At 34.6% G+C, this 13,923-nt stretch overlaps 1 protein-coding gene across 7 annotated transcripts in view; it reads right to left on the reverse strand.

The window, feature by feature from the left end:
- Positions 1–13,923, reverse strand: part of Rala (RAS like proto-oncogene A) — an 81,287-nt gene that overhangs the window by 39,508 nt on the left and 27,856 nt on the right. The window contains exons 2-3 of one of the 7 annotated variants that reach the window (XR_013435052.1): positions 9,484–9,534; positions 9,087–9,262 (exon numbers count right to left, since the gene is read on the reverse strand). The exons of the other annotated variants lie outside the window; for them this stretch is intronic. The gene's annotated coding sequence lies outside the window, so the exon portion shown is untranslated. Of the gene's footprint in view, positions 1–9,086; positions 9,263–9,483; positions 9,535–13,923 lie in introns of those variants that run through there. 7 annotated transcript variants of the gene reach the window in all.

The following is a 13,923-nucleotide window of genomic DNA, read 5'->3' on the forward strand; positions in this document are numbered from 1 at the left end:
GAAGGAGGCTATCCCAGGAGTCCATGCAAGAGAGGAAAGAGATTCGGGATGCAGTGGCATTAGCAGAAATAATAAGAATACTAGCTTCACCACTACAACTAGTTCAAGTATAATTACTACTATAGCTATCCTGGGGATAACAAAAAATAAACATTTATTGACCACTCCCTAAGTGCTAGACATTATTCTGAGCACTCTGTACATGCTAACTTGAGTACTATACTCCATATATTAACAAACCTATGAGGTATATGCTATTTCAACTTCATATAATAAATAAGAAATCCAGGTCACTAAAGTTGTCCTGCTCAAGGCCAGGCTAGGATGGAGAATCAATTGACAGGATTTGCTAGTTGATTGGATGGGGGTGGGTAGCAGTGGCAGGAGTAACTTCTAAGCTTTTGGCCCAAATATCTGAATGTGTGGTGGTACATTACCTAAGATGGAGAAAGGCTAAAGAAAAAAATCAAAAGATCTGCCTATGTTGTAGACACCTAATTGGAGTTCTTTAGTAGGAATCTGGATATTTTAGTCCAGAGTTCTGGGATCAGGATAGAGATAGAAACAAAACTTTGAATATCAATTTACAGTCTGAATTTAAATTCACAAAACTGAACAAACTAATTCTCTAAGGGATAAGATTGAGATGAATATGAGGAAGCAGAGGAAAGGGCCCTGAGACAACATGATAGGTTGGTTTAGAAGGAGGAAATTGAGTGATCCTAGTTATCAAAGCTCAATCATGCTGAGGCTGAGACGAGATACAGTGACAAGAGAAACAGAACAGATAACTAACTGGTTACTAGTTTTGGCAAAATGGAGACTGATGGTGACTTTAGGAAGTGCTATCTCACCAATAAGGCAAGAATGGAATGGGCTAAAGAGTAGGTTTAGAAATGAATTCTTACTCTTTAAGAGGAATGGAGAAATGGGGTTAGAGTTAATATTATCAGGAACAAAGTTTGTTGTTTGGTTACTTTTTAATATTTTTAATGTTTGTAGAGTAATCATCCAAAAAGGGGGAGAATTTAATGGTGCAAAAGAGAGGGTGACTTGAGGAGCGAAGTCCCAGAATGGACCAGCAAGTGGAGACCCAGATCTTACTGAAGTAGGATATCTCTTCCTTTGTAATGGGAAGTGAGTTCAAGCAAAGAACAAGTGTATATAGGGGCAAGCAGCATCCAGATTTCTTCAATTAAAATATGATCACACACATAATTTAGTGAAGGTTGAGACTTCTAAAGCAAGCTTATTTTAGACCAATGGGACAGAATATACAGAAATAGATCTAAATATAATACTATAGTACAGTAACAAAGGTAGTATTTTAAACAGAGAGGAGAAGGATGGAAAATAATTCAATAAACGGTGTTAGGACAATTGGTGAGTTATCTGGAAAAAATAAAGTTGGATCTATTCTCCAACAACTTAAAGTCTAAGTAAATCAAAGAATTAAATGATAATAAAGGCATAGAGAGAAAAAGCAAAACCACAAAACAACTATCTTATAACTTTAGGCTGGAGAAGACCTAAAATTAAAAAGTTAGAAAATGTTTGATAAATTTTTAACTCTCAAAAGAAATTTCTACATGACAAAATCATCTATAAACTAAGTAAAAAAAAAAAAAACTGGGGATTTTTTTCACCCATTTCATTGAAAAAATAATTTCCCTATAAGAAAAGCTACTATAACTAACATCAACAGCCGGAAATTGCGCAAAACATACAAAGAGTCTCAGAAAAGGAAATATGAACAGCTGTAAATATTTTCAATCTCACAGATAAGAGGAATACAAACAAAACTAAATTGGGACACCATTGTTTTACTCATCAAATTGATAAAAATGTTTGCAAAGGTAAGCAAATCAGCTCTCTTGGACTGTTTCTATATGGCCTATGAGTTAAGAAAAGATTTTATGTTAGGCTGTAATGGTGCACACCAGTAATCCCAGCCACTGGGGAAGCTGAGGCAGGAAGATGTCAAATTAGAAGCAAGCCTTGGCAACTTGGCAAGACCCTGTTTTAAATAAAAATAAAATAAAGATATAGCTCAGTGGTAGAAAGCTCCTGAGTTCAATTCCTATTACCACAAAAACAAACAACAATACAATGGTTTTTGTTTCTGAGGATTATAAATAAAACAAAACCTAGAAGAATTTGCAACAGAGAATGTATGTGGCCTGGAAGCCTAAATTACTGGGCCCTTGACATAAAATATTTGTCTATCAGTAGTGTAAAGAAATAGGCACATTCCATCATGTTTGTGGAAAACGTAAATCTGATACATGGAATAATATGTCACCATAAAATATGGGGAAGCTCTATGCATTGATATAGAAGGAGCTCAAACATTAAGTGAAAAACAAAATAAGAAGTAGAAAAATATATCTTATATACTATGAACTGCTAAAAGATAAAACCAAAAAGGAATACTTAGGATATGTTTGTTTATATATTTGATAGGACATAAAAATAGTAATAGGATGTCTAGGAGAATGGAAACTGTCACTGGGAGACAGAGATGGGAAACAAACTTGTATATCACTTTGTACATTTTGACTTTTGCATCATGTTAACATACAACTTATTTTTTAAAATAAAATTAAAATTAGTCATAAAAAATACAAGGCTGTTTCTTGCACTCACTTGACCTATGAGTATACTCAACTGTCTTCTTCTTTTTTAGTTCGCAATGGATCTTTTATTTTCTTTATTTATGTGTGGTACAGAGGATTGAACCCAGGGCTTTATAGGTGTCAGGCAAGCACTCTACCACTGAGCTACTAGTCCAGCCCCCTTAACTACCTTCTTGACACCTTATATAAATTAAGAATGGTAGGAATGAATCTGAATTTTAATTAAAATATACCTTATACATGTGTGCATGCATTTGTATTTTTCTTCAAATGAGACAGGGATCTTTAGAGTTTCAAACTGTTCGATTTATTTGATTTCTCAATTATTTTCTACATCTTACTGTTCAACTTTTCAAACTGTTATCTTCAAATATACAGACCCTATTTGGTTATGGGTGGGCTTTAAGAGTTCAACCCCACTGTTTTTCTCTGCTCTATCCATAAGCTAAATACCTGCACCATGTTCATATGGTTCACTTTAATTATAAGCTCTCCGAGTTGTTTCCTTTCTTTTTTTTCTCCCTTTTTCCCACATGCCCTTGTCCTCACCCCCTCCAAATACACTGAGTGCCTACCTTTTACAAGACACTCTTCTAGGATGTTAAGGATATGGAGTTGAATTCCACAGGCCTAGAGTTCCTGATCTTGTGTATTTAGTTCACAAATGCCACACTGTACTAGTTTTCTATTGCCACTTTAACAAATAACCACAAACTCAATGGCTCAAAAAACTGAAATCGATTCTCTTATAGTTCAGATGCTAGAAATCCAAAGTGAATCAAATAAGGGTCTAAAAATCTATGTGTCACCAGGTTGATTTCTCCTGAAGGGTCCAGGGGAGAATCTGTTACTTACCTCTTTCACTTCTAGATACCACAGCAATCCTTCCTTGGCCTCTGGCTACATCACTACAACCTATGCATCTGTGGCCATGTTGCAGTATCTTCTAGTGTAGTCAAACCTCCCTGTACTCCCCACTTATAAGGACACTTGTGATACAATTAGGGCCCATCCAGATAATTCTGAATAAACTCCCTGTGTCAAAATTATTAACTTACTCTCATCTGCAAAATCCCCTTTTGCCACATAGGAGAGCATTCACGGTTCTAGCCTACCACACACAGGAAGTGTGTCAAGGAGCTTTGGACCACAAATCTCCAATTTGAACTCTAAGATATCCATATGAAACTTTAAGAAAATTTTAAAGAAATAATCTAGTTTCTAACACTTAACTAAAGAAAACTACCAAGATCTCAAAACTTCCTGTCTACCAGAACAAAACCCCCAATGTTCATTATATTTCTAGAATTCATTATCATCTTCAGACTTCTGTAATAAAGAAGCTCATCATGAGGCTAAATCTAACAAAAACATTGGCTGGTAAAAGTTGTGAGAGATTTAAAAGCACTTCCCTCTCCTGATGTAAACAGTAAATAAGTTTCTAGTAAATCATTACCAATCACAAGCAGATAGAGGCCAAATTAGTAAAGATCTCTTAAAATTTAATGCAAAGTATTTCATATAAACAACTCACATATGACACTTCCTATCTTCATTAAGAATACCCAATCAAAAAGTTGAAGACATTTGGATAAAATAAACAGTTTAGAAGAGTTAGAATAAACTCAACCAAAACAACAACAAAATCAAGATATACCATTCTATTTTGAAAGGATTTAGAGTGATTTAGGCTTAGGTTTATAACCAGGCCCAGATAAAATCACAGGTGTATTTTCATAGCTGTTTATAGAACAGATGACATTAATACTATTTAATGTTCTCAGAGAAAAATTTCAAGTTCCTTCTGGAAAGCTAGCCTAACATTAATGCAAAGACCTAACAAAAGAAAGCAGACTGACTGACTTATCATGTGAATATAAAATTTCTAAATAAAATGTAAACAAAGAGAATCCAGCATATTAAAAGACTGAAGCAAGTGACCAGGTGGGAGTCAACCAGTCATGCAAGACTATTTTCTCAACTTTTTATATTTTGTAATACTAGTGGAGCTATAAGCTTATATATAACTGGAATTCTGAAATGAATCAGAGCTGTGACTTAATAAAAATGAATATTGATTAAAGAGTTCCTATTTTTAATCCCAGTTCTGCTTCTGATGGATTGATTTTGAGCAACTGACTTCTCTGAGCTCATTTTGAGCTGCAAAATAGAGGAAACAGTCCAGACCAGTGCTGTGTAATAAAACTCACAACTGATGGTAATATTCTCTGTTCTGTCCAATATGGAAGTTACTAGCTAAATGTGGTAAATGAATGCTTGAAATGTGGCTGGTATAACTAAGGAACTGAATTTTAAATTTTATTTAATTCTAATTAATTAAAATAGCTACTGACTAATGGCTACCATAATGGATAAGAGAAGTTTAAACTCCCTTTCACTCTTTCACTTAGCAAGCATTTGAGTGCCTACAATATTCCAAGCATCAGGGAAGGTGGGAAGGTGGGTCCTTATAATCAATGTCTTTGTCCTCAAGGAGTTAACAGAAAAAAACATGAGACCTGCTGATGTATGTGCTTTAATAAGCATATGCAAAAAACGTACTCCCAGAAGAAAAAGCAATAACTGAAAGCACATTATCTCTAAAGTCCTCTCTTGCTGTAAGATTATATAAATTAAATTCAACAAGTATCTATGAACACCTATTCTCTGTCTAGCTTTTTTTTCTTAATTAGTTCTATCTCAGTTCAGCATTTTCACCCAGAGTACTAACAAGTACTATCAGCACTCTCATTTTGTTGATTGATTCAATATTTAGTATCCTTAGAGTGTGTTTTAATTTGTAATTGACATACTGTAAATGGACACCTAGTGTGATGTTTCAATACATGGACACAATATGGAATGATCAGATCAGGATAACTGGCATATCAGCTCAAACATTTATCGTTTTTTTCACATTAGTATTTCATTTTTTTAATATTTACTTTTTAGTTGTAGTTGGACATAATACCTTTATTTATTTATTTTTATGTGGTGCTGAGGATCAAACCCAGGGTCTTGCACATGCTAGGCGAGCACTCTACTGCTGAGCCACAACCCTAACCTCATTCTGGATTAAAAAAAAAAAAAAGTTTCTTTTTAGTGAGTTTTAAGAGTTGTTTATATATTCTGAAGTCAAATCCTTTATCAGAAATGTATTTTGAAAATATTTTCTTCCACTTTGTGGTTTATCTTTTCATTTTCTTAACCTGATTTCTGTCTTTAACTTTGATGATGTCCAATTGAACAGTTTTTTTTTTTTTTAATGTTTCATGCTTTTAGTGTCCCAAAAATCTGACAATTTTTAAGGGACAAGGAAGCTACTATATTATGACTATTTATAATTAAAGCTTTATCATTTAGTTATTAAAAAGAGAAGGTTATTAATTATTAAAAAGAGAAGATGGAAGAAAGACCAGACAAAATATAATATTCAGTAGTAACTGGCAACCTAAACTTTTAGCAGTTCCTTCATCCACTTAAAAATATGCAATCAAATTTTGTAGGAACAAATATTCAAAGTAGGAAAGTTCCTGAGATATTGTTTCACTTTTGAAATGCAACAACTTAATATTTTTAAATTAACCTGAATAAAGAGAACACAAAGTAAGAAAAAGAATAAACTAAGTAAAGAAATATTGTTTTAAGGGCATGGTAGTTGAAAAGCTGCTTTAAGATAGCTTTATACTTTGCATTATCTGCAAAATTAGGTTTGTTTCACTTGCCAAACAAGATGTCAGACATCAAAGCAGACCTTTTTTGGATCCTCCTGACTCAGCCACCTGAGCTGCGAAGTATACGACCTCACCTAGCGAAGCATGGACCCTTAAAATCAGAAAGCTTCAAATTACTTTACCTCTCTGAAACAGTTAAGATTAATAAAACAGCACATACAAACTACCTAATACGTAAGTATTTATAAAAGCTAACTTAAACATTTTTGCATTTTTTAAGAATCTCCTACTTTTATATGCGACACAGCCTGCAGTCAGTACAAAATTATCAAAAGTAGCACAAAGGTAAAGCCCTTACCATGGTTAAAATGAATGAAAATTGTCTAGAACACATGAGAAAATTATGGCTAAATGAGACTTGAAAGGCAAAGCATTAGCAAACCAAATGAACCTGAGAATGATGGTGAGAAGTGATGCCATACAAAGAAAAAGATCTAGAAATGAACTCTGTAAGCTACATATTTAGATTTTTATACTTAGGGCAATGGAGAACACTAGGAATTTTAAAGTGAGAGTCTATTATTTAGAAGGCAAAAACAAGTGGAGACTAGAGAGTGATAATGACTCTGGACTATGGGGGAAGGATGGATGGATTCCAAGGATATTAAGAAAAAAAAGAAAGAATCAACCAAACTAGGGAATAAATTACATACAAGTGGCGAAAGGAAGAGAGCATTCAAGCCAAATAATCAACTTTCTGGCTTGAGTGGAAATGAGTAAGAAGGGAAACAGAGCAGCTTTCTGGGCTTAAGGTTGTGGGTGGGATTGAGAGAAGAGCTGATGCAAGAAAACGATGGAAATCAGCACTGACCTTTATTTATTTTTTTGAGGTGCTGGGGACTGAACCCAGGGACACTCTACCACGGAACTACATCCCCAGCCCCTTTTGAGATGGCCTTGGTTAAGTTGCCCATGCTGGTAATTTGACCCTGAGATCCTCCTGCCCCAGCCTCCCAAATAGCTGGAGCTGGAGGATGCACAGCTGGGCCCAGACACTGTTGATATTTTAAAATATCAAAATATTTTAAAAGAAGAATATAAGTATTTCTTAAGTATAAGCAGTTTTGGTACACCAGCCCCAGTGGTTTTGCCACCACATGACTCTGAATGTTTTCAGCAATACTGGGAAGTAACAGAGTAGAACCTCAAAGATGGAGAGTAAGACCAGTAAGCTGGTATTTACTTACAACTATTTTAACATTTGTCCTTAAATTGTGCTTTTAAAATTAAGATGATGTAGTTTAGGAAAATATTAATAATTGTTAATTCAAAATAAGTTGCTGATGTAGTTTAGAAAAGTACTAATAATTACTAATTGTAAAGAATATACATATATATTGAATTTTGAATCATGTGAATATATATTTGAAAATTAAATACATTTTTTTTACTAAATTTAACAGCCACAAAGTTGAAAAAAAAATTCAAGCTGGAAGTGTAAAAAAAATCTAATTTTAAAAAGTATAATTTACATTCTGTGCATGAGCTATAAATTAAGTGTATACACAGTCCACTTGTTTCTCTTATTGATAGACTTATGAAGTTGATGTTACCTAATTTGTTAATTAAAACAATTCAATCAGAATAAAACAACTAGACCAACCATACTTGAATTACTGAACTTGAAAATAAGTAGAATAGTAAAGGCCTTAGGTTCAATCCCCAGTAACTGAGGCAGGGGGCAGTTACTTGTCTAGGACTCGCATATAATCATATACTGAAAAAATATTAATAAAAGGTTGATTAGTAAACAGTATTAGCATGTGAAATTTTTTAAAAGAACAATCTAAGTAAGGTTTCTGATTTATAAAAAGATATGTTATATTTTGCTTTGTAATACATGTTCTCTCTTTGTATAGTGGACTCTCTGATCTTTTAATTTGCCCTTGGATTTCTTTGTCATTTTTTTCTTATGCCCATCAATATATAGTCAGGTACTGTACTGGGCATTGATGAGGGACTGGAGTGGGGTTATTTAGATATCAGGATCCCTAGCTTTACGAGTTTCAGAATCAAGTACAGAAATGCAAACAATGCAGGTGGGTGGTGTATTAAATTGTAATATACAATTTTGTCTTCTGCATCCCATCCTTCTTAAGTCACACGTTCCGGTTGTTTTGTTGACTTCAAATCTGTAATTTTATTTTTTTGAGACATGTTTTGTTATGTTGTCTAGAATGGTCCTGCACTCATGGGCCCAAATGATTCTCTTGCCTCAGTGTCCTAAGTAGCTGGGACTTTAGGCATGTGTCACCATACTCAGCCATAACTAATTTTTAATGGTTATGTAATCTATCATCCTACAAATTTACAGCAGTTTATTCACCAAATTCCACAATATAATGCTGTTTTAAAATTCCTTAATATTATAATAGATGACCACCTATTTCTTCATCTAAAATGCTTTCAATGAGACAGATTCTAAGAAATAGAAATGAATGAATGGATTAAGGTTCATCACACATATTGTTCAATTGCTCTTTCAGAGTAGTGTATCCTAGTATCTACAATTGTTCACAACATCTTACTAGCAATGGGTAATTTTGTTAAAATCTGTCAATTATATGCAGGGAAGAAGATCTGTTATTTCTAATTATATCTTAGATTACTTAAAGAGGGTAAGCATTTTTTCTAAGCATTTATATATTTTGTGAATTATTAGTCCATATATTTACTCACCTGGCAACAGGATATGATGTATTGTATTTTATGTAATTTCATGTCACCAGTCTGTTTTCTTTTTTTCTGGCCCTCCTAGTTCACTGAGCAGTTTTCTCTCTGACTGAGTAGATCTGCTTGCCACAACAGATCAGGAAGAGACCATATATGTTCATATGGCTTCACTTTATAATCAATGGACAGTGAACAAATCTGACAGGTTGGATTTCTTCTCTAAATATCAAAACATGAAGAGTTTATCAGGTGCTAACATTTTCATTAGAACTCTTTAGTTTTCCCAGACTGAAAGTTCAAAAAGAAATTGTTTTGGGAAGTTGATTTCCAAAATTAGCATGGGAACTGATGTTGCCATCATTGTATGGGTTGCCTGTGTAGGTAGGATATACAGCTGGCTTTTAATATAAACCCCTTTAATTAATATCATGTTCTATTACCTCTTCTGTTCTCTGTTCCTATGAGCTCATCATTAAGGTTTCTTCAGGATTCTAAGAGAAAAATAGATTCCATTAGCCATCCTCACTCATGGGTATGCTGAACTGGGGTTTCCTCCACCCTGCTTCAACTATTAACATCATCTTCTAGAAACAATAAAGTCTCTGCTTTGCTGATGGTCACTCCATCTGTTCCCATCCTCAGTGCTGTTATGGCTTTACAAATTTCCATCTGTAAATTTTTTCTGTCATTTTCACAGGGAGTTGGGGATGAGAGGAGACAGATGCCTGAATTTAGTCTATTGGCTTTCACTACAAATTTGAGTTAAAATCCTGATGAGACTGGATTTGGAACACTCAAATATTTCAAATTTGCAACTATGAAAAATCTCAAAGACTTTCAATTAAAATTAGCTTGTGCTTTAAAGAATACTATTATTTGGCACCACCTTTAAAAATAAGTCAGTTTCCTAATATGGATGATCAAAAAAATTATAAAAAGTTTCACTAGATTAGGCACTCTCACCATAAAAAGGCATGGGATACAATGGGATAGAAAAGAAAGGAGAGCCAGTATTCTTCACTGCAGTTAGGAAAGGCTAAAATGACTTTTTTTTTCCCCTCTCAAAATATTTTTTTCACAGCAGTGGGACAGGTTGGCTAACATTCAAAATTTATATGAGGACATACTGATCAATCAAGACCTTGAAAGTTACCCACTAAAATTATTTTTACTAACCAGGAATTTAAAACTGAAGATTGACTCTAGAGCCAAAAAGATTCCCTTTGTGCCAATTAATCTTTACTAAAATCCTCTTAAATATTACCTGCTGAAATACTACCTTGTGGAACTGTGGTTGAATAACGAATTCTTTTTAAGAAATAACAGGGAGGAAAACAAAGAGGAAAGAAAGGAAGGAAACGGAGGGGGATAATATAAAGTAGTAATTTAAAATTCTGACTTGCTACACATAGCAACATACACCTGTCCAGTGAGGTTAACATCTTGGTATATAGTATAAAAGATGCTTACTGTATACCAAAGTATACAGTAAATGCAAATGTTACTTTTTATATTAAAAAAATCCCCTGACAATGAATATAATAAACTTACTACCTGAAATTACGTTTAATGAATACTATCACCAGTTGAATTTTCTATCACACATCTGTTTATCCCAGGCTCATTTTCATGGATTATCTTGAATGTGGTTGTACTCCAAATCCTACCATCAGTGTTGATCACTCCCTGACAGGCACAGGTACCTGTAGAATTTGAGCTCAACACTTTTTCATGATTTTACAGGTAACACATGCTCAACATATAAAACTTGGAGAGTGAAGAGAAGAGGGGAAATATTACCTTGTTACCTCTCTGGCCCTATCACCAAATATTAAAATTTTTATCTTCTTTTAAGACCATTTTGTACAGAGCATTCAACCAACCATACCGTTTAGGGACTGGTGGGAAAATACCAAGGAAAGCAGAAGTCAGGGGAGAAAACAGGGATATTTTAAAAACCCACAATACCTAGAAAAGACAGTATCCCTGGGGGAAAATGTCCATGTCAGACATCTTTTCAACTATTTAACTAACTCCGAATCCTCTCAGAATAACTTTATATCTGTTTTCCACATTTAATGGGTGAGGAAACTGAGCCAGAGAGAACTTTAAAAACATGTCCAGGGTCACATTATTGATGTGAAGTCTGAAAAAAAAAAATTCCAGATCCTAAGTGATTACCATCTAAACATTTCTATGGCTATAGAAGAGGCAAGAAAGAATTGAAATTGTACAAGGATTGGAGCTCAGATAGTTTTACAGGAAATTTCTTCTAAACAAAAAAGGTAATTCTCATAGGTAGCAGAGAAAAGCTATCCAAATCATTTTACAAAGTCAGTGATGTTGCCAGGCGTGGTAGCATACACCTGTAAACCCAGGTAACTGGGAGGCTGAGATAGGAAGATCACAAGTTCAAGGACCACTTGCCAATTTAGTGAGACCCTGCCTCAAAGAAGGTGGGGAGGGGGGTTATAGCTCAGTGGTACAATACCCCTGGGATTAATCTGCAATACCACAAATAAACAAAGTGAGGCCAAAATAGCAACAATCACACCAAAAAAACCTATTACAACCTTATTTATAGATGTAGAAATTTCATAAAAAACCAACACCTAAATCTTATTTCTCAGTAAAAGAATAATCCATCTGGGCATGGTGGCACACACCTGCAATCCCAGTGAGTCAGGAGTCTGAGGCAAGAGGATCATGAATTTGAGGCCAGCCTCAGGAACCTGGCAAGAATTTATCTCAAAATAAAAAGGAATGGGGATGTAGCTTAGCATTCCTGAATTCAGTCCCCAGTATCATCATCATATCATCATCACTACCCATTATAGTTTAATATCTTTTATTGCAGAAATGAAATATGAGTTTACTATTAAGAATTGTATGGCTGGGAAAATGGCACACATCTGTAAAAAGTGATTTGAGAGGCTGAGGCAGGAGGATTACAAGTTTAAGACCAGTCCTAGGAACTTAGCAGATGCTATCTTATAATAAAAAAGGTTGGTGAGGTAGCTCAGGGGTAGAGAATTTGCCTAGCATGTAAGAGGCCATGGTCTGATTCCCTAGCACAGATCAGAGCGAGCAAGAGAGCATGCATACACACACATGATATTAAAATACTATCTCATGAGTAGGCCCAGTGAGAAAATCCACATTATCAATGCAAGTAAAAAAGACATTAGATAAAATTCAGTATTCCTTCAAAATAAAAATTCTTGAGTTAAACACTAGCAGCTGCACTTTGTGAAGTGTATGCATGTGTATATTTCTAATGAAATGCACCACAAATTTGAAAAATATTTTTGTACAGACGCCGCACTAAACAGTATTTTTAAAAAGTACATGCTTGGGGATGTAGCTCAGTGGTAGAACACTTGCTTAGAATATGTGAGACCCTAGGTTCGATCCCCAGAAGCAAAGGAAAAAACAAAGTATATGTCCCTAAAGCCAGCAACTTCATTTTTAAGGAATGCAAACTAGAACATGATAAAGTTAGAAGAATGCTCAGAGAAGTCTCTTTTCTATGTTTTACAACTCTTTTCTTTGGTTGCCAATAAACTTAAAAAAATTTGCTCATAATTTTGGGTTTATCTGGAGCCCATTCATACAAAGAATATAAAACACTGGCTAATAAGAGCAGATCACCAAATTATCATGAGTAAAGGAAGACATCTGTTGTTCAAAAAAATTTCCTTCACCTTCTCTCGAACACATTAAAATTATAAATTCTGGAGGTATGCGGCATTGAGAGTCATTAAGATAAGTTAACAATGAACTGTGGTCCACTTACAAGTGTTTTATGAAAAGGCAAAAGTGTATTTGGAATGTACAAAATCCTAAATTTAAGTCATATAAAAGATAATGTGAAGTTACAAGGTAGAAAAACAAAAAAGACCCAGAAATTCCATGAAGAGCTCCTATAGTACCTAGAGTTTTCATCCTAAGATTGAGTGCTAATAAATCTTAATTTGTGACTTGATCATGTTAAAATTAAAAAAAATTAATTTATGGAGTCATAAGCTGGTGTAGGTGGCGCATGCCTGTAATTACCGCAATTTAGGAGGCTGAGGCAGGAGGATCACAAGTTCAAGGCCAGCTTCAACAAGTTAGAGAGGCCATAAGCAGCTTAGTGAGACCCTGTCTCAAAATAAAAAAATAAAAAGAATTGGGGATGTGACTCAATGGTAAAGCACCCCTGGGTTAAATTCCAGTACCAAAAAAAAAATTTATTATTATAACACTAAGCAAGAGGTGGGCAAAAATATACCTAGACTGTATGGGGTGGTGAAAGGGACAGAGTGGTAGTTAGGAAAGATTGGCAGAGTCATGGATGCCACAGTGCAAATCATTATTATGTCTGGGGTTACAGGTGGACTGATGTTGGCAGAAGAGACCAGAGAACATTAATTTTAGACAATCTCCACATTTAGCAATTATGTATATGTTCAAAGAAGGGACAATCTTCTTTAGTTGTTTTCTAACAGGAAGAATATGGACTAGAATGCATGTCCTATTGCTCTAATTTAGAGAGGGAAGGGGGAAAAGGGAGAGAGAAAGAGACATTGGGGGGGGGCTTCTTTTAAGGATTTTATGTGGTATAGTCTTGGCTCATCAGGAATGATCTGGTTTCACACAGACGGGGCAGCAGGCCTAGGCACAAATAAACCTCCCATCTTTTAAAGTTTTATCACTGGAAATCAATCACATATTTGAAATTCAAATATTAAACATGTTCATCTAAATTCAAAATAGTGGCTGCAAGGAAAGTTGCATCACCTTATTATCATTTAAGGCTTACAGGCTTTAACTAACATAGAGACCAGTTCAACTGCTAAACAGGTAATGTTTTAGAAGGTCCAATTCTCACAAATAGT

The sequence above is a fragment of the Ictidomys tridecemlineatus genome, chromosome 2 (assembly GCF_052094955.1).
Source record: "Ictidomys tridecemlineatus isolate mIctTri1 chromosome 2, mIctTri1.hap1, whole genome shotgun sequence".
Lineage (NCBI taxonomy): Eukaryota > Metazoa > Chordata > Mammalia > Rodentia > Sciuridae > Ictidomys > Ictidomys tridecemlineatus.